Raw genomic sequence first — 24,595 nt, 5'->3', positions numbered from 1 at the left:
ATCTCTTAAATGTTTGATAATTCTTTAAAAAAAAAAGACAGGATTCCTAGCTACTCATTCACACTCATGTCGTGGAACTGCCTTCCCGGTCGGTCCCCCAGTGACGTCTCTGAAGTGGACGGCTGCAGCCCGCTGGGCACCCCAGAGCCAAGTGTCATCAGTAACAGCATCGCTACTAGTGAATACTGCTCTGTATTCATCAGTCCACGATACCAACGACAGGGACGCAGCCCTGGAGGTCATCGCCTCATGTCACAGGGACAGAAGTGCAGGCACAATGACGTCCAAGAGCCAGCGGGGGAGGGAGAACCTGGAGCAGAATGGAGGTGATCGCACCCACCGTGTGGCTGTCAGCGCATAACTTTCCAAGGGGACAGATGGACCTCAGGGCTGGTGGGTGGAGTAGATGGGACGATCCATGTGACACGCTCTGCCCAATACCTGCTCACAGCAAGTGTCGGCCTCTGCCAGTTGTTAATATCGCCAAGTTGTTAATATCGTGACAGACACGAGCCTCCCTTGCCCGAGAACAGTGCCCTTTTCAGGAGCCAGTCCAGCTCTGCTGGGGGGCAGGGCAGGGCAGGTAGGCAGGACCCCCCGACGCCAAGCGGCTCCCCTGTCCTCACGGTAAGTAACTCTGCTCCCTTGCTTCAGCTAAGTGACCTAAATGAGTTGAATGAAGCCAGGGCCATGGAGGGCTGGGGAGAAGGGAAAGGCAGGAAGAAGAAAGAAAAAAGAAAAATGAAAAAACCCAGGAAACCCACTTCTAGACACAGCTGTAGCTTGGGGCTACCTGAACGATGGGAGACAGCAGCTGCTCAGCTGGACCCAGACCAGCCTCCAGGGCTTCTCCTTCTAGCTCGGCTCCAACTGCTCTGCCTCCCGCCCTGCACATCAGCCTCCAGCCTCCCCCTGCTGCTGCTCCTGGGATGGGCTTGGCCGCCTGCCTGCCCCGAGCCTGGAGCTGGCACTGCCGGGCTGAGGGCAATCCTAGAGGCTGCCGTCCCTGTGGGGGTTCTGGCCCCAAAGAGGGCTCAGGAAGCTGCTGCTGTCCCTTGGGCAGTTCTGTGCAATGACAGCCAGACAAGTATGTCTCACTAGTACCCAATGCCTCTTAGGGAACAGGATGTTGCACAAAGCCTCAGTGCGATTGGGAAAAGAGAGAAAGGTGGGGGGCTGGTGAGGAGCTACCAGGAGGAACGTGGGCTGCATGCTTACATGCACCCTCCCCAGCACACCGCACAGCCATGGACACTGTCAGTGCCCATACACACAGGAAGCCAAGGCTTCTTCACTGCGCAGCAGCGGGACCGCGGAAGAAACCCAGCCTGTCAGACCCAAGGGTACCCATGGGACGGTCCACAGACAAGGTGGGTCTTGTCCTGGTCCTTAAGTGACCGGAGCAGGAAATGGACAGGAGGGAGGCAAAGGGCTGGGCTGACTTTTAAAACCTGTTAAAAGCAGCATCTTTTAAATTGCATGTACATATTGAGGGGATGGGCATGAACTGCTGCATTGAAGCTCCTACAACCCTTTAAGGAAGAGAACACGACCTTTAGGTTTTACAGAGGGGGACACTGAATAGAGTTTAAGGGACTTGGCCAGGGTCACACAGCCTGTCTACACAGGAAAGGGGATTCGAACTCGACACACACACCTCGTGTATCGCTGGCCTCACTGCCGTTCTCTGCTATGGTGCGTGCCGGGGCGCACCTCTCCCCTAAGGGGCGATGGCGGCCCAGGAGAAAGGGTACAGTACCAACACCTACGTGTTGTTCTCCAGAGGTACGGGGTCCACACGAACAGTCACGTCCCAGGGAGCCTTTGGTTCTGGTCTCAGACGACCAAGCAAAGGCTGCCCTTGAACAAATCACTGAACCTCTCTGAGTTTCTGGGATCCCAGCACTAAAATGACAGGTCTGCATGAAGACTGTGGGGCCACCTCCACTCTCTGGCACCCAGAGAGGCTGAAGCTCCCCGCTGACAGGCCTCCTGAGGACAGGAGCTCTGCCTCCTCGGAGAACGGCTCCCACACCCCTTGCCCGAGCCTGAGAGCCCAGGGAAACAAGACCCAAGGGAGGGTGAACGCAGGGCCACGCCAATCTGGACGGGTGAACAACCGCATTGCTGCTGTGGCCAGGCCGCGCCTCACTCACCTTAGCTTGATTTCTGCAGGGTCAGCAATGGGCCCTGACATGGAAAAACAGGCCGGAGCCAGCTGGCTCGTGGTTGCAGCTGGCGGGGTCAGGAAGCCCGATCACAGGGACGCTGCGGCGGACTGCTAATGGGGAGCCTGTCCCCCAAGGAACACCTTGGGAATGAGGACTCAAAACCAGGAGGCCAAGGCTGGCGCCCAGGCCCTCGAGACCTACTGGAGGCTTCCTTGAGGGAAGGAGCAGGCCCAATCTACGCCTCCCATTCTGTCCCCCCTGGCGTCTATGTGGGAACGCCACTGACAAATGCCGGCATTTCTACCCGTTAGCAACAGGAACCCCATCTCTCCAACTTTCATCTAAACAGTTGGGAGAGCCAGTTGGGTGCATATTTTTACTTCTTACTCTATATGCCAGACACCCAAAGGCCACAGAACATGAGCCCATGAATTCCTCAGACAGCTTTCCTCCAGCTGCCAGAGGCCGAAGCGGCTGCAAGGGCAGAAGCCGCCCCTCTGGGGAGTCTCAAAGCGAGACCACAAGCTCCCCTTGATCCTACCTGGCAGCAGCTGAGGCCGGATGACCCGAGAAAACGATGGGAAATGGGTGGTGTCTGTTTGTAAATCACTTCCTAGAAAGTAAACTTGCAAAAGTACCGAGGAGGAAAGACTGAGCAAGCATTTGAAACGCTGAGCTTGCTGTCACTGGGAACTTGGGACTTACAAGATCACCTTTGGAGATTAGGTCTTACCCAGAGCTACTTGGGAGGAAAAGCCCTTCCCTCTGCCAAAGCAAACGAGACCCGTCTGCTGCTATTTTCATGCTTTTCAAAGACTTTTTGTCCTAAAGTGCACAGCAGCAGCAAGCTAAGACAGCAGTTGCAGCTAGGGTTGGAACATGTGACTTTCTACAGCGACTAGTCTCAAAAGTGCAAAAGAAAAGAGGGCTGAAGGGAGGGAGGAAGGGAAGAGAAAAAATTTCTTAAAGAAAATAAACCAACTGGTTCTAGCTCTGTAAAATCATCTCAGGTCCTAAGACCAGCCCGCGACACACAAAGTCATTTTTCTTTTCTTTCTAACGTATTCTTACTGTTCTTGACCTTGCATACTTCAAATAGACTAATAATATATATCCAGCCGAGGCCTGGGGACTGTAGCCAGTGTGGGCTGGCGACAACAACTGTTACTTGCCAAATACAACCAAGCCAACACACCGTGTACTGTACGATTTCCAAACACCAAATCAAAAAGCATTTTTGGTCTCTGGGCTCCGGAGCTGAGCTGCACATTTAAATCCCACACGACACAACATAAGCAAAAAGGAAAAAAAAAAAAAGGCCATATCATTTTACAGACTCGCACGTGGAGTGTATCTTGCTGTCACTATCGACCTGGACAGGTCTGGCTGCCCACTTCTGTGCAGAGGGCACCACCAGGGGCACCAGATTTCTCAGCTGGCCATTCTCTGCTTATGCACCAGCTTTTCCAGTGACTTTTGCTGTTTTAAACCTGAGGGCTGCCTCGGGTTTGGACTCTGTGGCGCGATGATAAAAACGGCACGCCACTCTCCATCCCTGGTGCGGTGCTTGGCGCCTGTTTCCTCCCTTAGCAGGTGGCCTCCTTCGGCCCCACGGAAGGTCCACCACCGATGAGGCACCAATTCGCTGCTTCCAGTTAGCATGTGGGTACAGGCCACCCTGGAGGTTTACCTGATTGTAGACGGCTCGTCCTCAAACACCCAACTGACACATCAACTGTTCATTTTTCAGTCACCTTCTCGGGAATCCAGTTGTCAGCAACTGACGGAAAATAGGTGAACTGTAGATGAGACCCGGGTTTTTGCATCTAAGTGAAAGAAAGGCAAGGAAGGACGTTGCACAATGAGTCAGAAGATGAGGAAGGCGCCCGATGTCAAGATGGTCAATGCCTGCATCCACATGTCTTCAGGAGCACCTACATGACCACGAGCGCCTCGATGCGGTTCCCAGAGCCGCATTTCCTCCCAGCAGCCCTCGGGCTCACCATGTAGTCACTGATCAATCTCTTAAATGTTTGATAATTCTTTAAAAAAAAAATCCAAATCCATTAAGGCCACACTTATCAGTTTCTTCCTAGAAGCCCACGGTGGAAGCTGACTGCTAATGCACAGTAGACAGGAAGAGGGACAGAAAAAAGACCTGTACAATCAAAGAATATCTGTTTCCAACCACATCAGTGAGCTGGCCAGAGAAGGGAGGCCACGGAGGCTTTCTCTCCTGCTGTCAAATGCAAAAGCATTCCAGTTATTCTGTCAAGTTCAGAAAATACAGAGAAGCATAAAGAAAAGAAAGTCCGCTAGTATCTTCCGAACTGTAATTAACATTTGGGAGTCTGTCCTTGCTGTCTTTTCTGGGGGACATGTGGACAGCACACAGAAATACAAGCATGCACAGATTAGGTACACAGAACTTTTAGACAAAACTGGGGTCGTATTATACATTCCATTTAGCAACCTTTTTCACAGACGCTTTTTCCTATCAAACGTCTCGTCTCAGTCAACGCTTTTAAAAGGGGAGCGATTCCACAGTAAAACTGGTATTACTACTGAAGCACCAGCCGTTGCACGTAACCCACAGACTACTTATAGCCTACTACTTATCTGTCAAAATGTGGGGCTGCGGGGCCGGCCGAGTGGCTCAGTTGGCTAAGAGCGCGAGCTCTGCGCAACAGGGTCGCTGGTTCGATTCCCACATGGGCCAATGGGCTGCGCCCACGCTGAGCTGCCAACGGGTAGCAGGATGGCTCAGTTGGTGAGAACACGTGCTCCTAACAATGATGTTGCCGGTTCAACTCCCGCATGGGATGGTGGGCGAAGCCCACCCGCAACTAAGATTGAACACGGCACCCTAAGCTGAGCTGCCGGTGGGCAGCTGGATGGCAACTGGACTCGGAGCTGAGCTGGCTGCGCCCTCCACAACTAAGATTGAAGGACAACAACTTGGCTGTTCCCCCTCCCCAATAAAATCTTAAAAATAAAATCGTGGGGCTGCACTGCAAAAGGGTTGAGACTCTCTGTGAACACATATTTAATAGTCAGGTAAGTCTTCATTCGAAAGCGGGTACCAAAATGTGTCAATCGACTCTCATTGTTGGACATTTAGCTTGCTTCCAATAGTTCACTATTATAAACAATACTGGGATAATAAATAGGACATGCAGCTAAAATGGAAACATTTATAATTATATCCTGAGAATAAATTCCTAGAAGTGGAACCAACAAATCCAAGGGTATGCAAAAAAACTACATATATAATCCAATTTGAATTCCAAAAATGTAGTGTCACCTCATATAATGAACAGGGCATTGGTGAGATGTATTTCTCCCAACATCATCTTGTAATACCTGCCAACTAATTCAACTTCTTTAAAAAAAAAATCCTTATCAAAAGCACATTAAGATATTCTATTTAAGGAAAAACATCAAACTGCCCGAGGAGGATGGAAAACAGATAAAGAGAGAGATCATGTGTTTCACCATAAGTCACATCGAAAAGGCTGACGAATCCAGCGACTGGCAGCAAGAATTTGAAACCAGTGTTGTTAAGTGACGGGGCTGGGCCAGAGGGAGATGAATCATAGGACAGCTTTCCATGAGAGCTAAATGTCCCCCAATTTATTATTTCCAAAGAAAATTAACCTACCCCCCATCCCCACAATCTAATGAGGTTCAGCATCGGGGTGGAAGGGTCTGGCCCATGGACCAGCCCGAGCCTGAGGGGATCACATTCCTGGGAGCACAAGGCTTGTTCAGAAGAGAACCAACTGGGGGGCCTTGGGGATGATTCACAGGCTGTCCTGGCTTATCACACGGCCCACAGGCTGAGTCCTCGGGCCTTCTGGCCTCAGACCGGACCCAGGGCTGTGCCCTCACTGCATGTAGAGACCAGGCTCTCCATCGGGTGATGCCCCAACTTCCCCTAGGAGATCCTTGTCCCTCACTCTTGGCAGAGTGGTAGGGTGGGGCTCAGGACAGACCACGTGGCTCGGGCCCACCAAGGCCTCCCATGCCCCTGGCTTCAGTGACTGACTGGGTCAGGGATACGCAGGCGAGCTGAGCCAGCCAGAGCGATTCTAAGCGGTCAGCGCATTGGAGGTTGGAGCTGCTCCAGTCACCTCGCCAGAAAGCCACCAGGGAAACTAACAAAGCCTATCAAAGAGTTTGTCACTGTGAAGATTAAATGGTCCCTTCTTATCAGATGGGTCTCAACTCAAATGCCTGAAGGATCAAGAATAAAATCACTGTCAGGATGACAAAGAGAAAATGAGTTTTGAAGGCATTACTGTACCTGGTTAGATCAAAGCCTAGACTTCCCACCAATGTAAGCCCATAAATCCCCCTTTGCATAAGCCAGATGTCACAACAGAAAGAGTTCCTACCAAGGGACAGCTGTGTCACTCATGTCTCTTCTCACAGAGCAAAGAGAGAGAAGAGCTGATACCTGGACATTTTGACTCATGATTACGAGGCCACAATTTCTACCCAACACGCCAGAGGAACCCCTAGCGGAGCACCAGGACCCGTGACCCCGAGCTTGTACAAACTGTAAAATTCCACTACAACTGGACAGACCATTAGGATGCTATTTAAAACAGGAGATGACTAATGAGCTAAAATAACCTTCCCAACTTCAGTTTTTACAACCTTAGGCCTCCTCCAAGCAGATCTATCACAGGGTACTTGCAGCTGCCTCAGTCTACGGAGCACACATTTTCTGTCAGCATCACGTTTCCAGGCAGAAACCTCCTCCCAGCCCTCAGACGCCACGTGCAAGGCTGTCAAGCAAGAGCTCCCGGAAGTCTCTGCGTGGTAACAGCACGATCAATCTTTCAGCTGAAGCAAGTATTTGATCTCAACCACATCCTATGAAACTGAAAGACCAGATCTGACCAGAACTTGGCCGCTCTCTTAGTTTCAATCGCTATTACTGACACAATTTCTCTTTGGTTTCAAGTACGGAAGAGCCTGTTTAGAAAGTATCCAGGTGTGGCAGCTGGTGACAGGAAACGCTCGTGTTGGTGTGTCTTTGTTGGAAATACACTCCTTGGAGGCTGAACCTTGACGTCCCGAGCTTTGGGCTTTTGTTGTTGTTTTTTAACAGTTACCTATTTCACAAATGTGCGCTTGCATGGCCAAAGGGTACATTCATACGTGTAAGGATAAGCGGGTAATCAGATCAAAACAGAGCTCCACACCCCACGGCTGGCATCATGGCATGACAGGCTTGGCAGTAAGACACCTGACCATTCCAGCCCAGTCCCTGCCCACTTCTCGCTCTTACTGACCTACGAAATCGCCACCACCTAATGGCCACTGCACTGCTATTAAAACCCTACCCAAGCACCTAGGCCCCATTTCCAGGAAAACCACAAGAAAATCCTAAAATAAAGCAGCAGCACCATAAGCTCTTTTGGTCATTAGGACCTTTGAAAATGTGAAGATCACTTTGGACCCCAAAGTAAACTGTTTCTCTCTCTCTCTTACTGACTCACTCACACATTCACACTCACGGTCAAATTTATATCCCATGACTGGGGGTCCACGAAATTACATGCAACTTTTCCCGACCTGCCGTGCAAACCCATTCGTTCCTCTGACCCGAAAACCAGGTGTGGCACCCCCGGGCGGTCCTGTGCCTTCTGGGAAGGGGAGCACACACTTCGGATGCAGGATGACCAGCTCTGCCTGCCCCCCGCACATCCTTAATGCCGGTGCCTCCGTTTTCTTACCTGAAAACTGGGAAAATCAAAGGGTCCCTGTGAAGACTAAATGGCTCTTTCGTATCAGATGGGACAGTTCAAGCGCTGAGATGTGCTCCCTGACCAGCCAATCTCAAGCGCCATCTCACTCTGATCCAGCACGGTGTTTTATTTCTTCACAGCATGTAACACTCTCTTAAATCCTTATTTGTTGGCCTCTTTTTTTATTGTCTGTGCCCCTTACCAGGAGGTAAGTGTCACAGGAGTAGGGATTCTGTCTCTTACTCACCACTGTGTCCCATGCACCTCAGCTATGTCACGCAAGCAGGCGTCTGGTAAGTATCTGTTGCATGCATAACAATCACTATGTTTACGGGCACGTCTGTAGAAGGCACTAGTCCGAGCACTTTAAATGCAGTAACTCGTGGCTGAACGAACAAATGAGTCCGACATACTTAGCAGGGTTCTGAGTGCCTGGTACAGCCGACCCTTGAACGCCAAATATGTACTGTAGTGCGAATGGATTTCTCTCCTTAGGATTTTCTTAACAATGTACCAGTTCTAATTACATGATGATGTTACCAAATACTCAAGGACGCGGCATTTAATTTCACCTCTCAGGAGCTGATTCGGAAGGTCCAGGGGTCTCCTGGACCCCTTTCCTCCCAGCACCGCGTTGCCTTCAGAGAGAGAGAAGAGAAAGTAGGGATTGTCTCATTGTTCCAATTAGCCCCTATCTCATCAGTTCTCAGGTGATGTGACACCAACACAGCTTCCCAGCCATTCTCAGCCAGCACTCTATGGCTCCATCTCTGCTCACTCCACGAGCTACTTTCAGCTCAGACGCAGCCAAAGCCAAACCCTGAGGCTGAAATGGCAGGCAGCTGTTCCTCCTGCCATGCCTGCCTGACCGGCACCTCAGTCCCTTGGGGAAAATTCGCACGAACCCTGGCCATCTCTTCCCGCCTCTCCTTGTAGCCAGGGTCAGCCCAGAGGGCTCAGGGAGGCCATGGCCGTGCGGCGCTCCAGGATGCTCCACGGGCTCGCCAATCGGGTGAAAAACCTGCTGGCACTGGGCTGAACTACATCTTCTCTACCTGGGTGGGCAAAGGTATCCCATTTGAGGTGTCTGGAGAGGCCAGAGCAAACGCCAGCAGCTTTTCACACACACAGGACACAAAGGACTCACAGGCAGTTTTACCCCTCGAGATGTCCCAATTCCACCCATATTGGCTAATGTTCACCTCATGACTGAGTGGCTTTTAACGCTGAGGGCTGATGCAGGTACCTTGTCAAAGCAGGTAAGAGAGGTGGACCGTCCAGGTCCTCCGTCCCTCCATCTCTTTAGAGCCACCGGAAACAACAGACTATGTTTCACGGGACAGCAAGAAGAGGCCAAGAACCCAAGTCCTAACCGGGCCTGCAAAGGCAGGTGGCACTTGCCGGGAAAGCACAGGGCAGACCCCGCCTCTGCTGGCTGGCAGGCCCCGCATTTGGCTTAACCACGTGCGGCAGTTGGCGCGTGCTCTCCCCGCCCTCGGACCCCGGGGTATCTGGGGTAGCAACACCGGTGACTTTTCTAGGAGAGTAGTGCATAAAAATAGAGCTTCCAATTTTAGGTCTCAAATTGAAAAGAAAAATAGCCAGAATTAGAAGTTTGTTTTAACACAGTACGGTTGAAAATTACAAGTTGAAGCGCTGGTAGCTGAGGGCAGGAGGCACACCGCCACAGGACTTCTCAGTGAGTCAGGAGTAATACAGGGCTGCTGAACAGGGGACGTCCACTCAACCGCGTTAACAGGTCCACCTGTGCCAGATTGTGGACAACCAAAGTGACACTCCCCTGCCTCTGTCTCAGCCGCTGGCAGGATGGACACGAATGCATCCCAACAGCAACTGACAAGACAGAAACGCTAATAAACCTTTTCTGAGGCCAGTCAGAGAGGAAATGTTTGAAACCCTGCATATGACTCATTTTTCAGAAGTTAAATCAGTTTAACAGGAAAAACAACCCTCTGAACTATTAATAAATCACTCACTGCAACACGTCTGGATTTCTAGCAGCCAGTCTTGATCAACACACCTTCTGTCCAAACCACAGCCAAATGCAGGCATCTAACAGCAAGCGGCCACCCTTTCGGTTATGAGAACCGCTCTGCTGGAACTAGATGAGAACAACAAAAATGAATCTTCAGGCCTCGATGGATACTGTCATGATAATAAGATAATAAACACCTCCCCAAAGGGCTTCTGGGTACCATAAATTACATAACAAATCCACTTAGGCCAGGCAACCAGGGTTAACTCCCATCCACCCAGAGTCCCGCTCAGTATCACCAACGGGCCGATGGGAAAGGAAGTGCCATCACCTGCCACAGCTCAGGCGAAAGACACCGCGCCCGCACGGCAAATCCGTCTGCTGACATCAAGTACTTGTTAAAAGAAGCCAACCTCACAATCTTACAACTTTGACACCCGTTTCTTCCAGGCCAAAAATGTTTTTTAAAAAACCAGAAAGGAAACATTTCATTAGGAAGTTCTCCTGACTGACTTTTTAAAAAATTGTCTATCATGACACTTTATCATAGACAGCTTACTGTTTCGATGATGCATTCAAGGCTCGAATGCATAATACATGGTTTACTCCTACGGAACGTAAACATTCATGGCTCCCCAGCACACAGTAAAAAATGACAACAGAAGAGAAAGCAAGTTATTGTCAGCGATGGCAACCTTACAAGTTCCGAGAAGGCTGGGAGTGTAGGTGGTAACGTGACGACCTGACTGACACCTAACAACACTTTCTAAAGAATCAAATGAAAAAGAAGCACCTACTATGTGCCTAGGGCGCTGCACACATCTACCTACAAGCGCAGTACTAGCCACTCTCACATGATAATGTCCACAAATACCTACCTAAGGTTTACTATGCACCAGCCTGGGTTCTCAGAACATTTCTACACATATCGACAAATCCAACAATCCCATATGAGGCAGGTGCTATCATCGCCATTTTATAGATGAGAAAATGAAGGTACATTTGCATAAATAAGGGAACACAGCTAGCCAGCAGCAAAGCTAAAATTCAAACCCATGTCTTCCTTTTTCTCAAAATTGAGGATAGTGCTTTTCAAGCCCAATTTTTTAAAAATGTGGAAGTTTAAAGTACCTCTTTAAAAAAAGCGTACTACAATAGAGGAGGGGTTTTTTTTTGTTTGGTGTGGGTAAGTCCTTCCATCACTGCGAAAGGGGAGGCTGGACTAGACCAGCGCGGCGTCTTTCGAACTTTAACTGTAACCTCCAGTGAGAAATACTTTTTACATCCTGAACCAAATGCACATATATAAAGACACGCACACCTCAAGCTTCTTGCAGCAGTATCTACCCTCGCTTCTATGATGCACTCTGATTTATGCTGATTCTTTTTTAAAAATTGGTTTTTAATTGTTGGTTATAACCTACTAATTAGGTATGACCTATAGTAAGAAAATCTCAAGATCAAACGTAAGGGTCCCTCCGATATCTTTATTGTGCCAGGCACGAGGCTGGGCATTTTATACTTCTTGTGGCAGCTAATCCCCATGGCTATTCTGTGAGGCTGGTTCCACTGACATCCCTATTTTATAGATGAGGAAATAAGCTCAGGGGTAGGACCTCAGTCAGGCCCTACCCTGTGGCACAGAGAAGCTCACCAAACGTTCCATCTGCTCCCCCAGTTTCCCAGCCTCTTTTTAGTTTGGTGGGGATAGGTGCCTATTTCGGGCACTCATCATTTGCAAGCCCAGGAACAGAGCTGGCACGTGACATCCCAGACACCTCTTCCCCGGTCACAGTCACCAAGACAGTACCTGAGAGTGGAAGCTACATCAGTCTGGGCCTCTTGAGTGACTTAGGGGGCAGAGCACCCTTCAGCCTACTGACCCACGTGGGATGTGCAAGCTGTCAATTTTTATCAGATTCGGGCAAACTCTGTAAGTTCTAAACCCTCAGCAATTCTCCAGTTCAGGCCCTTTCATCTTTACTGCAGCGCTCTCAAGGTTTACGTTCCCTCCACTGTCTCAGCCACTGGAGTGATCTTGCTTAAAACACACACACACACCCACGTGAGTATGCCATTATTTAATATTTTCCCCTTCACCTAAGACATAAAATCCAAAGTCAACAGGGCATACAAGGCCCTTGTGAACTTGGCCTCAGCTACTGTCATTCTCCCCCCTCATCCACCCTCCATAGGCATCCTGAAACACTCGGTGTCCCCGAGATGTTACGGCCTCTCAGGGCACCGCAGTTTCACATACAGCGTTCTGTCCTCTGTCTCCAGCGTTGGTCTTCCAAGCCCAGGTCAGAGCTCCCTGCCCACAGGACCCGTCCTGGTCCTGTCCAGCCTCTGCGCTCTTCCCCGCCTTCACGGCCACACCGACACTTCTTAGCACCAATTCTGCATCTTTTAAGTGTTCTCATGTCTATAACTGTTAGGAATGTTTTCCTAACACCAGAAAGGTCCTTAAGAACAGGATCCACAACGGGCTCTCCAATGCATTGGGAGGAATAGCTGGCAACATATAAACACACTTCCTTTTTCCTGAAACACCATGTATGCAATCTAGGGTCAGTCCTTGAGAAAAACTCCGACACATACTTGACCTTGAACGCAATGGTGAGCGTGTCGAATGTGGAGGCCAGATTTCTGTAGCTTGCAGGACTAGTTTTGAGTTTCAGAAGGGCCCTATGACAATCCACATTTCATCTGGGGAAGCTAGTTCCTTGCTCATATATGTCTACCTGGAGAACGACAACAGTCTGCTTCTTAGAAACTCTTGTATCTGCTTGGAAACCCTGCATACTATTAAGAGTGTGTTTTTTAAAGTTTTGTTCTGTTAAGCTGCCATTGTAATCAAAAGCTCCTCTGCTTAAGCGGGCAGAGTCAGAAGTGCTAAATGCTGGAGCTGGAGACCCTCAGAACGGGTGGTGAGTCAATTGAAGGATTTTGTGCAAATAATAAAGCTAGAAATCAGAAGCGGAGCTTAAGCAAAACTGCCCAGAGGGAAGGAAAAACTGTTCCCTTCCAAATGGGGAAAAGGCAACTGGGCAGATTTTTACCTGTTGCGTAACTTTTTATTATCTCTTTCTGCCAGGCCAAGCAATGGCTGTGAGTTGGAACTTAGAAACAAATGCTCTGATAAATTAAGCAATTCCTGGTGGTTCTTTGCCTGGGGAGGTTTCACGGCAAGAGTTAAAGAAAGTCTTCGATTACACATTTCTTTTTTCTTTTTTTTCCCCCCCATTTGAAGTTACCATGAAAATTCAAGTTTCCGACATCCTGAAAGGCTTTATTGAGAACTGAAAAGACTCTGCGTGAGTTAAAAGGTTAGGCCAGCGTGAGAAGACCAGAGTAAGTGGTGCTAGAAACACGTGAGACGGGGCTTAGAAAGGCTCTGAACTCCGCTGGGTTTGCACATGTCTCCTTCTGACTCTCAATTACATTTTACCTTTTTAAATGTGTGGTCTTGAAGGCTTACACTTCGATAGATTATACTACCGTGGAAATAATTATCAGTATGACTGGGGAAGAAGAGTCTTTCATGTGGCTCTCCTCTTTAAAAGCCCAACTACTTGGCTACCCACAAGAGATCTTAACCAACACGCATCGATCTGATGGCAATTTCCCAAGAAGAGAAGGAAATAACTTCACTGGAGCTTTGCAAACACCAAGGGCAGATGTCACAGCCCCTGCCCAGCCCCTTCCAGAGTCTCTCCAGCCTCACTGTGGGCCATTACCCAGACATAACGGCTAACCTGGACATGCAGGAGCTGTTTCAGAGAGCTGACGTCTCCCCTGTGTAAGGAGTCCCGTGGGTCTGCCCGAAGGATGAATGTCATGAAACAGATGTTAGTGAGAAGCCAGATTTCTTAATCCTGCAAAAAAATAGCCTTGGGTTGACGTTTCCCTTTCCCAGTGTGCCAAATGACATATGACACAGGTCACTTCTCTCCGAAGACAAGGCAGCATAAACGACAAAACCAAAAGGTATAGCGTATGGGGGCCTGTGGCTTGGAACACTAGAGTCTACCTCAGCTGGGAAAATTATGAGTGTTTCTCACTGTGAAATCATGTAGAAACTTTGTAAGAGGGAGAAAAATCTTGGGCGGGCTACAACTTTCTCACCATTTTGCTCTGCTTTGAGCTAATCTTGAGCACGTAATGCATGGCACAGAATGATAATAGACGCAGAACCATCTTTATAGCCATTTTTTAAAACTACAATTTGAAACATTAAATAATTTATTACCAGATGCATGGCCCTTTATACTGAGGTAATTATAGAACAAAACCACTTGCAGAACACAGGCCAATGACCAAACGCAGATAATGAAAGATGACAGTGTTAAGATACACAGAAAATGTCAAGGGAATACAGGTAATTAAGGCTTAAAAAAATTTTTTTTTCAAGAAACCACAGACTACATCTGAAAGCCGCTTTCTTAGCTTCTATTACACAATCGAGATTTCAGTTTTATTCTGGGGTTTTACTTTAAAAAAAAAGCACCTCCCACAATAGTTTGTTTCATTTCTACCACTGCTCCTTTTACTTCTCAAGACCCGCCCCACCCCACTCCCAACTCACACACACACACTCTATGTTGAGTTATGAGCAATACGACAGAAAGCGAAATGAAACGGTGAGTAAAGCTCATCCCGGTGTTTAGTTTCATTTTGGGGTACGTGTCATGGTGTACCTTTAAAGCCAGTTACCAGCAAGAAGTACCATCCAGGCCATCAAGATGGGGCGGAACCTTGGCTGCATGCCCCGGTGTGTTTCTCCCGCCCAAGCGGAACAAGTCAGAACCCTAACTCCGACCACAGGGAGTTCCAACACCAAAGGAAAATCAAGGTCAATCCAGGCTGCTAAAGGTGAAAGGGGAAGCGATGTTATTCATTTTTCAGTATTAAAAACTACGTCCCCACTTCTAACGTCGATGGTATTTTAAATTCTACGCAGTCTACTCATGGGTATTTTCGCCATGAATGCACTAACAGAAATTGGTCAGTTTGCTTCCGTTGGGCCAGTTTTGAAATCCGCTCAGATTCGGACCTGCTCCACTCTGCCCACCTGCATAGGAGGCGTGGCACTGAGCTAGAATGACTGAATCTTAGAACTGATAAACCGCAACCATCCCCGCACAACCTTTGTGATCTTACATATCCATTCACCATCCCAACTACTGTTCCCCTAATATTTTCCTTAAAAGCTTAAAGAAAATTACACCCACTTTAATATGAAGACCATTGTAAGCAACACTATCCACGAAGTCCTAGGTCTGACATGCTAGTTATTTTTTCGTTAAGACACATTAAAACACAGAACTAGGCACAAAGTATCTCATGTGCCATTGATGGCACAAAAAACACACTTGAGTGCTCTTTCCAGCAGCCCATACACGAAAAGTGTAACTAAAGGATCACTTTGAGAAATGGAGAGTTAGTCCCAAATCCTTTAAAACAGAGTCTGGCGAACAGACTACAAGAGGGGCTGTAACTTGCCCAGGGCCACACAGTAAGAGGTGGCCAAGTCCAGACTAGAATCTAGGACTTAGCCCAGGGATGTGTAGAGACCTGGCCTCAGGGCTCTGAGTTCACCAACAAGTGAACCTCCAGCAGCTGGTAGGGCCCTTGCTGGTGGTTCTGGGCTTTTACTCTCTTTGAGAACACACAACACGGTACCTGCCAGCCAACTCTCAAAGACTGTCTGGACCAGCTGAAATAAATCTGTTGTTTCCTTCCCGAAGTCTCGTGTGGTTTTGCCCAACTCACTGAATCGTGAGGCGTGCTGCCAAAGATAAAAACACCTCCTGAACCAGTTTCCCGTTTTCGGGTCCAACAGCGAGCATCCTAGCCACTGACGGCCCCCCTCCCCACCGCTGGGTCATGCATGTTCTACAGGGTTTCAGAAGGAGGATTTTCCATCTCTGGGTTTTGGGCCAGCTTTGGAAAAAAGGCTGGAAGTTTCCGTTACAGAGTCACTCCTATATTTTCCAGATACCCAGAGCAGGATTTATTTTCAAGTGACAGAAAACCTGTGTCCACTGTGTGCCTAGCAATATTTCACACACTGCCCCCCACTTCCCTTGCCAGACGAGAGAAATGATGAAGTTCTGGGCCCTTGGGAGTTCACAACCCAGGTACGCATGCAGCTAATAGCTAACATTATTAAATGTTTGTTTATACGTCAGGTGCTGTGCTATATCCTTCAAACACACTGTCTTATTGAAGCCTCGCAATTATTTACTGTGATTATCCTTGCTTTATACTTGAAGGAAACAAGGCTTAGAGATGTTAAGTGGCTCGTCCAAAGTCAAGTGACAAGCAGGGCGTGAAGTTCAGGCTCAAGCGCAGGCCGAGGTCCTTAACCAATGCCCTGAGGACACGTGATTCTTTCTAATGTCACACGGAAAAAAAGCCATGAACTCGGTATATTTGGGTTCTTAAGTGAGCCCACTTCTTGCATGACGGAGGTCTGGAGCTGGGGCACCTGTGAAGAATATATACCGTTCTGGAAATGCCATTTCACATCGATGAGGAAGGAACTTGCTCCTTTGTAACCTGAAGCTATTTAATTTGCACTTTCTTGACAAAAAACAAAACACAACTCCATCAAATGAATAGTAAATGCCTATCTTATCACCTAAGTCAACTTTAGGTGGCCTTATTCCATCACTACTTATGGGATCCACAACTGCAGTATTAATGTGATACAATAAAAAATGTATTTGGTCTTTGTCCCCAGTTCCTGCTGGAGTTCCTAAAACCCAGGATACTTCCGTACTGACAGGAGTGTGCTTTGTTATCCATAAGGACCACACGGAGTTTATGCTGTCACTCAGGATGGACCCTGAGAGTTTCAAGAGGGGGGCTGGCCACACGGAAAGACCAGGCAGCTGAATAGAAGGTGGGAACTCTCAGCACTACCTCCACCCACAACACAGGAGGGAAGGATGGAGGAAGCTTAATCACCAATCGCGGATGACTGATCCATTGTGCCTACACACGGGAACCTCAGCTGAGACAGAAACAAGGCTTGGGGGCTTCAGAGTTGGCGAGCGCATCGATGTGCTGAGGGCTGGCATGCCCAGAGGGGACGCGGAAGCTGGGTGCCCCCATTCTATCCTGCCCTTTATAATGGAAGTGTAATCCTGAATACCATGCTTTGCAGAGTTCTCTGAGTCACATGTCCCAGCAAATTATCGAAACCTGGGGAGGGAGCCATGGGAACCCCAAAACTGTAGTGTGCCAGGCAGAAGGGCAGGAAACGCAGGGCTGCCTGGCTGCCATCTGAAGTGGGGCAATCTTGGGCGCCTGAGTCATTAGCCTAGAGGGTCTGCACCAACTCCAGGCTGTCTGTGTCAGAACAGAACTGCTGGATGCTCGGCTGGTGTCAGAGAATTGTGGGAACAACATAAGTAATAACCTCAAAAAGAAAAAAAAGGAGGTCCCCGTTAAAACCAACTTAACCAATGCCTTTGAAACCACTTCCCTGCCCCATCGAATCACTAATTATTCGGCAGGCACCAATTCCAAGCACTGCCTGCCTTTTTCAGCACTAGCAGGAAATCATGTCCTGGGGACAGATCCACAAGTACCTGATGGAGAAACATTTCTTTGAAAGAACTAAAGAGAACATGGAATGGTGTAGAAGTGTGAAGTCAAAAACGGTTTGCGTTCATTACTGATTTTAGTTTTTAGCGATCTATGTCACGTTTATCCTAGTTCCCACGAGAGGATCATGAATTACCTCCGTAATTTACAAGGAACTGTTCCCGGTGGATGGCAGATGCTGTTAAATGACAACGGGCACCCCCTCATATTTGCTGCATGATGGACTTTAACCCAAGCTCAAACGGACCCGGGGACATGACATTCCCTCTTGTTTACCAGCTCCTGATTTGTCAACAAGAGAGAGAAACAGAGATCTCAGAAGTTAGGCCCGAACTCCGTCTACAGTCAGTCGTGGCTGGCTAGTCAATCCCGAAGACCAGCGTGGTCACCCCGGCCGGTGACCCTGCACACCTCCCCCCGCAGCAGGGACACACGTTCCAGGCACGAGAGCACCCGCGGTCAGGGCCACTGGGTGACCCAGTGCCACAGGCCCCAGCCCCCGCCTGTGAGTGGTGTTCCCTGGGCGTGGGCCTCCTCCCTACACAGTCTCCCCCCAGCAGGGCCACTGCTAGCATTTTCCGTTCCCAGGTTCCCAGCTGGACCCCCGATGGACATTTCCCTTCCCCTTCCCCTTCCCCTTCCCCTTCCCCTTCCCCGATGCACCCAGTCCACGACACCACCACCACCACCACCTCCCGTCCTCCACGTCCTCCTCCCCCACAGCCGAACCCACCAACCTAAATGCCTCCAGGACGCTCTTTAGACTTTTCTCTTTCGATGTTAGGAAACCCCCAAGCAAAACTCTCTCTACCATAGGTAACAGCCAGAACCAACCGTATTGAGTCAATGACTGAACAAGTGACTAGTTATTTCAAAGAAAAACTAGCTTACCAGGCCCATGGAAACATTCTGAAAAATGAAAACAGCACTCACTCTATCACCCCTCACTCTTGAATTCCACTCACTTGGAAGAAAGCAAAGTCACAACGTGCGAAATGCCTCCTCTGAGGACCTGGGATGTCCCTGGTCCCGCAGCCGAGGATGCACGCTGCTGGAGTCCCAGCACCCTCTCTCCAGTGGCAATCCTAGCCTTCCCCTCCTGTCTAAAGCCACAGGGCAGTCACCAAGTAGCCACAAAGCACGTGCTGAACTGACAACACGCTTGCTTCACACAGAAAACAGGAACGTGGCCATTACAGCTCTTTCCACAGACCTGCTCTAAAGCTGTCGATGGGTGCCCCTGGGTTCTCCTGTTCACATTCCCGGGCAGGTCACCGGGAAGAGAAGTCCCTGACTCAGTGCTGTGCAGCGGTGTCTCTACAGCATGGTCACTCATCAGCTTAAGGACCCGGATGACAAAGCCCCAACCCCTGTGTGACATACTGTTGTCACTCTCAGAAATCTTCTGAGGGGAACAGGCCAGCGACTTACTACGACCAGAAACTGACTTCACCTCGTATGCGCTTCAAAGCTGGTTAGAAGGAGTCTTGTCTGAAAGAATAGCAGTTTGTGACAAAACGTTTGAGGGATGAACCACGAATACAGAAGACCCAACACCAAGGGGGCGATTCAACTCAAACTGAATGCCAACAATGACGCGTTCACCAACCGACAAGAGCTAAAAGCCATAACCAAACTCTTTTGTCTTGACAGGGTGGAAGCAATCTGCTAAGCAAATGAGGGGGCAAGTCTTTCTGACACAGCCCCCTGGACTACGCAAAGTCCTACCTTCTGCAGTGGTGCCAGTCAAGTCATCGTACCTGGTCTGGATCTACAGGCCTCAGTGACGGCCTCATTCCCAGTCCCCAGGTCCTGAGGCTGAGCCCCGCAGCTGAGCGAGGCTTCCCAACGCTGTGCCACCTAAGCTTCCAGGCTGCAGGGCAGGCTGACACCCAATAACACAGCCCAGCTGACAGGGCACTCCTACACCAGGAGGCGTCACCGCCATGATGCCTGTCATCCCCTGCAATCAGGCTGGCATGGGGCACTGGCCACAGGAGGCTTATTTGGCTACCACGAAAGCTAATCACCACCTGAGACGGACTGACTGAGCTTCCCTAGTCCGACATATGGCATTTAAATAAGGTCTCCTCTGCAACATTTTAAAGGCGCTTTGGCATTCTGCCCCTCCCATTTTCTCCTTTCAACATATCCTAACTTCAGAGAATTAAGAGTCTGGGGCACTTCCAACGTTTTCTCTCGTTATTTCACTACATGAATCTGTTAAACTGTAGTTGGTAATCATTCGCAAATCAAATGGTCAGGTGCTGTGGTGATTTCCTGGTTCCCCCAAAAGACACAGGACCCTCCATGACCTAAGAAAACAGACCCGAGAACGAGTGAAACAAGATTTGAATTCAAAGACACTAACTCAATTAAACTCCCTGTTCTACTGTGCACAGAGCTTCGGAGCACCTTCCCAGCATTTAGGGAAGAAGTGATCCCAGTTCACTGGTATCAACATCTGTAAATAGACACAAGGAGGTAATTGTAAGTTATCCAGGACTGGGGAAAGAGGGGTTACCACTTAATTACCATTGTTTCAATCGGAGTTACCACAGCTTCACCTCAAAACAACTGGCAGCCAGGGTACAATTAACTCCACAGTGCAGCACATCTATCAAAAACAGTAGCAAGATCAGATTAATTTTAAGCCATCTAATCCAATGCAAAACACTCACAACGCCAAGCACAGGTGACATCAACGGGCCTTCTCGGTGGCCTGCCTTTCAGAAGTTTTGCCCCAAAGCCCCCAAAGTTTAAGAAAAGAATCCATTGGCCCCCTAGGTTAAAAGGCCAGCCCAGGGCCAGCCGAGTGGCGCGATGGTTAAGAACTGGCTTGGGACGCCAGAGGGCCCCGGTTCGGATCCCACATATGAGGGCCAGTGACACTGCCCTCTACAGCTAAGATGCAGAACAACAGCTCAACCTGGAGCTGGGCAGCTGTGAGTCGCCAGCGTCAGCGGAGGCTGCAGCCCCTGTGGCAGTGGGTTGCCATCGGCTACCGTGTGTAGCCAGCAGCCAGCGAGAGCGGCCAGCAGCCTCAGCGAGCGGCCGTCAAGAAGCCGGCGACTGATCTGCCTCACCAGGGAAGAGCATGCAATGATGGTGCCAACTTGGGCCAGTGAAGCAATGTCCTCCACAACTAGACTAAAGAACAAAAACGACAGCAACTTGTCTGTTCCCCTTCCCCCAATTCCCTAGCACTGTTCCCATCCCCCCAATTCCCCAATAAAAAAAATCTTTAAAAAAAAAAAAGGCCAGCCCAGTTCCAAGATTCTAAATTCGTTTCGATTTGTGCATTCTTTCCCCAGACACATTCAGGGGCTGCCGTGGGAGTCAATGGCTTCTCCCTGTGTTCAAGTCCCCTCCCACCCATCCACCCCCTTTTAGAAATCAGAAAAGAGCCACCAGTCTCCAAATTGGCTGATGAAATCTCAGCCTACAGGATATTTTCATACTGGAGTTATAATAAACCATTGAAACGAAGATGAATAGTGGACAGCTCAATTATCTGTTGGCCAGAGCATCTGAGGCCCAGCAGCAGGATACAAAGTCCAAACTTCTGTAACCTAGGCCAACGCCAAGTATGTACGCATGTATTTGGAGAATCACTGACAATTCTCCATTCCGTTGAGTTACTCTGCAGTATAGGAGGTGGAGTCTATTGTGTGCCTAGTCCTAGAGGCTCACTTTGGTCACAGGCTTGCTAACTGAAAGACTTTCCATTTGCATTCAAGTCGGAATGCCGTAATTTGGGACCAGGCTCCACTCATCCCATTCACTTACACCCAGGATTGCCCAGGAAGCTCGATTCGAGTGGGTTCTGACCATCCACCTATGGGTCCAATTAAAGTACCAGAACCTACAACAGGTGACAAGTCCTCCGTTTCTGATTCGTTTTTCCACAACGCGAAAAGGTTTTCTTCAGCGTTTCTAATACTGACTTTACTACAAACAGCCCTAGCAACATTTAAGTCTTTCAACTGCCTGGCTCAAAGAACCAATTCACTCCAAGAACACACTAGTACTGTTGTGGGGTTCCAAAGAAGAAAATGGCATATTAGGTCTGTTTTGGCCCACTGTTAACATGGCTCAAGAGGGCCGATCAAGGAGGAGTCCTGATTGGGCCTGTCAAGTGGGCAATCTGGTCAAGGTGAGGCTGACGAGCAGCTGACTATTGGAGATGAATGACCCCAGCAAAAGGCAAAAGTAGGTGACATCCTTTGATCACATGCCAGCCCCAAGATGCCGACATTGTGGGATTGGGCCCACAATGGTCATTTATCTAATGTAATCCACTGAGTGAACTTTTAGCACCAAGTCATGTCTCAGCTGAGTGTTATTAGTCATCAGGCGGACCAGACAAGAGTGGAAATATTGCGACATAAAACCTGCCTCCCTGCAAAAAAACCACTTCAATTTAGATCCTGATGGTCATCTTTATAGATCAACAGGGGCTTATTATTATCACTCGCCCAACCTTCAACTCCAAGTTCATACACAGCTGGAAGCAAAGGAGGATTCGTATCGTAGAACACATTGGAGATACTCGCTATGCAATTTTAAATAGCAGCCCTTAAATCAAAACCCTGTAAGAAAAAAGGTGTACTCTCAACATGAACATCCCACTGAACTGTGAACACAGAGCTTGAGATTTATCTGCCAGAAAAGACCCAGGTGACCACAGCCGCCTTCTCTCCCACTTAGCAGGGTGACTTGTTTTTGTTACAATAGTCCAACAGCACCTACAAAACAGTCAGCGATGAGACTCGGAAAAGCAACAGAATGGATCAGAAGAAGCATCACTTTCTATTTCCTTCTCCTTCTTCTTATCTGACTACCTGTTCTGAGCCCGGCCTCTACCTCCTTGACCGACTCTTCATTCTCCGCTTTGCTTGCTAGGCTCTGGGGATGACTGCCTCTCCTTCCCCTTCTCCCCCCACCTCCTCACCCCCTCTCCACCCCATTCCTTTCTCTCCAGGCCCTGGAACTCACCAAAGTCACTCCAGCCCTAGCTAGCTACCTTGTCCCAGGACCCAGAAGGCTCCTCCCTATCTTTGGAGGGCTGGCTACTTTTCATGTAAAGCTCAGCTTAGTGTCACCTCCTCAGAAAGCTGTTCTTTGACTGCATTGCAATCACTTTCTATCACGCCATTCCTACTTTCTTTGGAGCTCATCAAAATCTGATTTGTTGGCTTATTTATTATCTGTCTCACCCCACCCCCAACCCCCACTCCGATGTAAGCTCCCTAAGACAGTGGATGTTATGCTTATGCTTGTGTTCCACCTTGGTAAGCCCAATGCCTGAAACACTGGCTACCACTTAGTAGCTGGTCAATAAGTGCTTGTTGAATGAATGAATGAATGAATGAATGACTACTGGACCTTTTACTCAGCAGCTCCAAATCAATTAAGGTGAGAACAGCAGTCACTCTTTCCTTTCGTTGCATTTCTGCAAAACACCTAAACATGCTGTTACTTGTACAATCAAAGCATTAAATATTCTGTTTTATCAGGCCCGAGAAAGTCCTGATGAGTAGGGTGGGACTGGTTGTGATAATTCTCCAGCAATATGCATATAAACTCAGTTACAGAGGGCTAGGATTTATGCACTTTCTAATCAAAGGATCTCTAAAACTGAGACACTATCTCTTAAAGCTCTTCAGAAAGCACAGTTCTAGATTCAACAGAGGACTTCCAAAGAAAATATCAACACCAAATTAGGAATCATTACACTTCACTGTGAAACCCGAGTGACAAGCTAAAGGAACACACTACCTGATTTTTTTTTTTTAAACCAACAGCACATCAACAAAGAGACTTTCTTTCCAATCACTCTTTGCTTCCTTCAAATACTTTTTTCACATCTGTTATTGGTTTGTATTCGTCTTCCAAACAAAACTAAACAGATCACACCTTCTCATTAAGGACCACCTATCCACAAAGAATCAGCTAAATAAGATGGAAATTAGCACACGCCGAAATGTGTCACTGTAGACTCGCGTGTCAGACACACAAGCGGGAGCAAAAGAGCTATTGTCCAATTGCAGAAACCAAAAAGTAGCATGGGGTTTTCTGTTCTCTGAAGCACATCGCGAAGTGTGGGTGGAGAGACACACAGAAATCCAGAATTAACCTAGCATCAAGTCGTTTTGGAAAGAGTTGACAACATGCAAATTCCTCACACAGAAAGTATTTAGAGCAAGAGACCTTGATTCCTGGGCTATGATGCCATTTAGGAATCCTTGCAAGGGCTTTGGAATTCCAGTATTCACACGACAAAATGCTCCACTGACCCGGGAGGTACTACCAATGTGACACAGCCTGTAACTGAAGTGATTACAAAGCTTGCAGTTAAGATCTGGGATGGAGGCTGAACACCAAATTCGAAAGAGGTAACCAAGGTACCAAGTGCCATCAAGAAGACACGAAGACAGACACACAGACACACAGACAGACAGACACACACACACACACACACGCACAACACCTCGATTACCACCTAGCCACAGAGAAGTCAAGGGGAAACGAGGGGTGTATGTCGGGGAGGATGAGGGGTGAAGGGGGGATGGAAAAACACAATACATCTGTCGCCCCGTCCCACTTCCTATACAGGATGCAGGCGAAGCCTCCAGCCCCACTGCCTCAGGCACAGATGGTTATCGTTTATAGCAAAGGTGCACAGAAAGGCCTTCAGGTCTGAGCCCCTTAATTCCAGGGCTGTTAATGATTAAAAGAGAAGGATGGGGGTGGGGAGGGAAACGAGGGCGGAGGGGGCCGGAGAGTCACCCCCCCAAACCGCCCGCCTGGGCTCCCACCTCACAGCGCTTACCCGGGCCACAGGACCAGAGTCTGCACCCCCTCCAGGGCAGCTCCGGCCCCCAGGCCCTGGGCTGAGGGGTGCTGGCGGTGGAGAGGCAGGGACAGTAGGTAAGTTTTCTGAGCCCTGCCGCTGACACGCCACAGGCTCCCCTCACAGCCTCTTCTTCCAGGGGGACCAGTCCAGACAAGGCGCTGATTTCCACTCCTCCCCTTCCACCCCACCCCCC

General features: G+C 48.9%; 1 protein-coding gene across 2 annotated transcripts in view; it reads right to left on the bottom strand.

Annotated features, from left to right (window-relative positions):
* DCUN1D3 (defective in cullin neddylation 1 domain containing 3) overlaps positions 1 to 24,595 on the bottom strand; it is a 44,142-nt gene that overhangs the window by 11,041 nt on the left and 8,506 nt on the right. For both annotated transcript variants that reach the window (XM_019649854.1, XM_019649855.1), the window contains one exon: positions 3,862 to 3,997. The gene's annotated coding sequence lies outside the window, so the exon portion shown is untranslated. The remainder of the gene's footprint in view (positions 1 to 3,861; positions 3,998 to 24,595) is intronic.

The sequence above is a fragment of the Hipposideros armiger genome, unplaced genomic scaffold, assembly GCF_001890085.2.
Source record: "Hipposideros armiger isolate ML-2016 unplaced genomic scaffold, ASM189008v1 scaffold_135, whole genome shotgun sequence".
In the NCBI taxonomy this organism is placed as follows: Eukaryota; Metazoa; Chordata; class Mammalia; order Chiroptera; family Hipposideridae; genus Hipposideros; species Hipposideros armiger.
The sequence above is the reverse complement of the archived record's forward strand: the minus strand, read 5'-3'. Positions and strand labels throughout refer to the sequence as shown.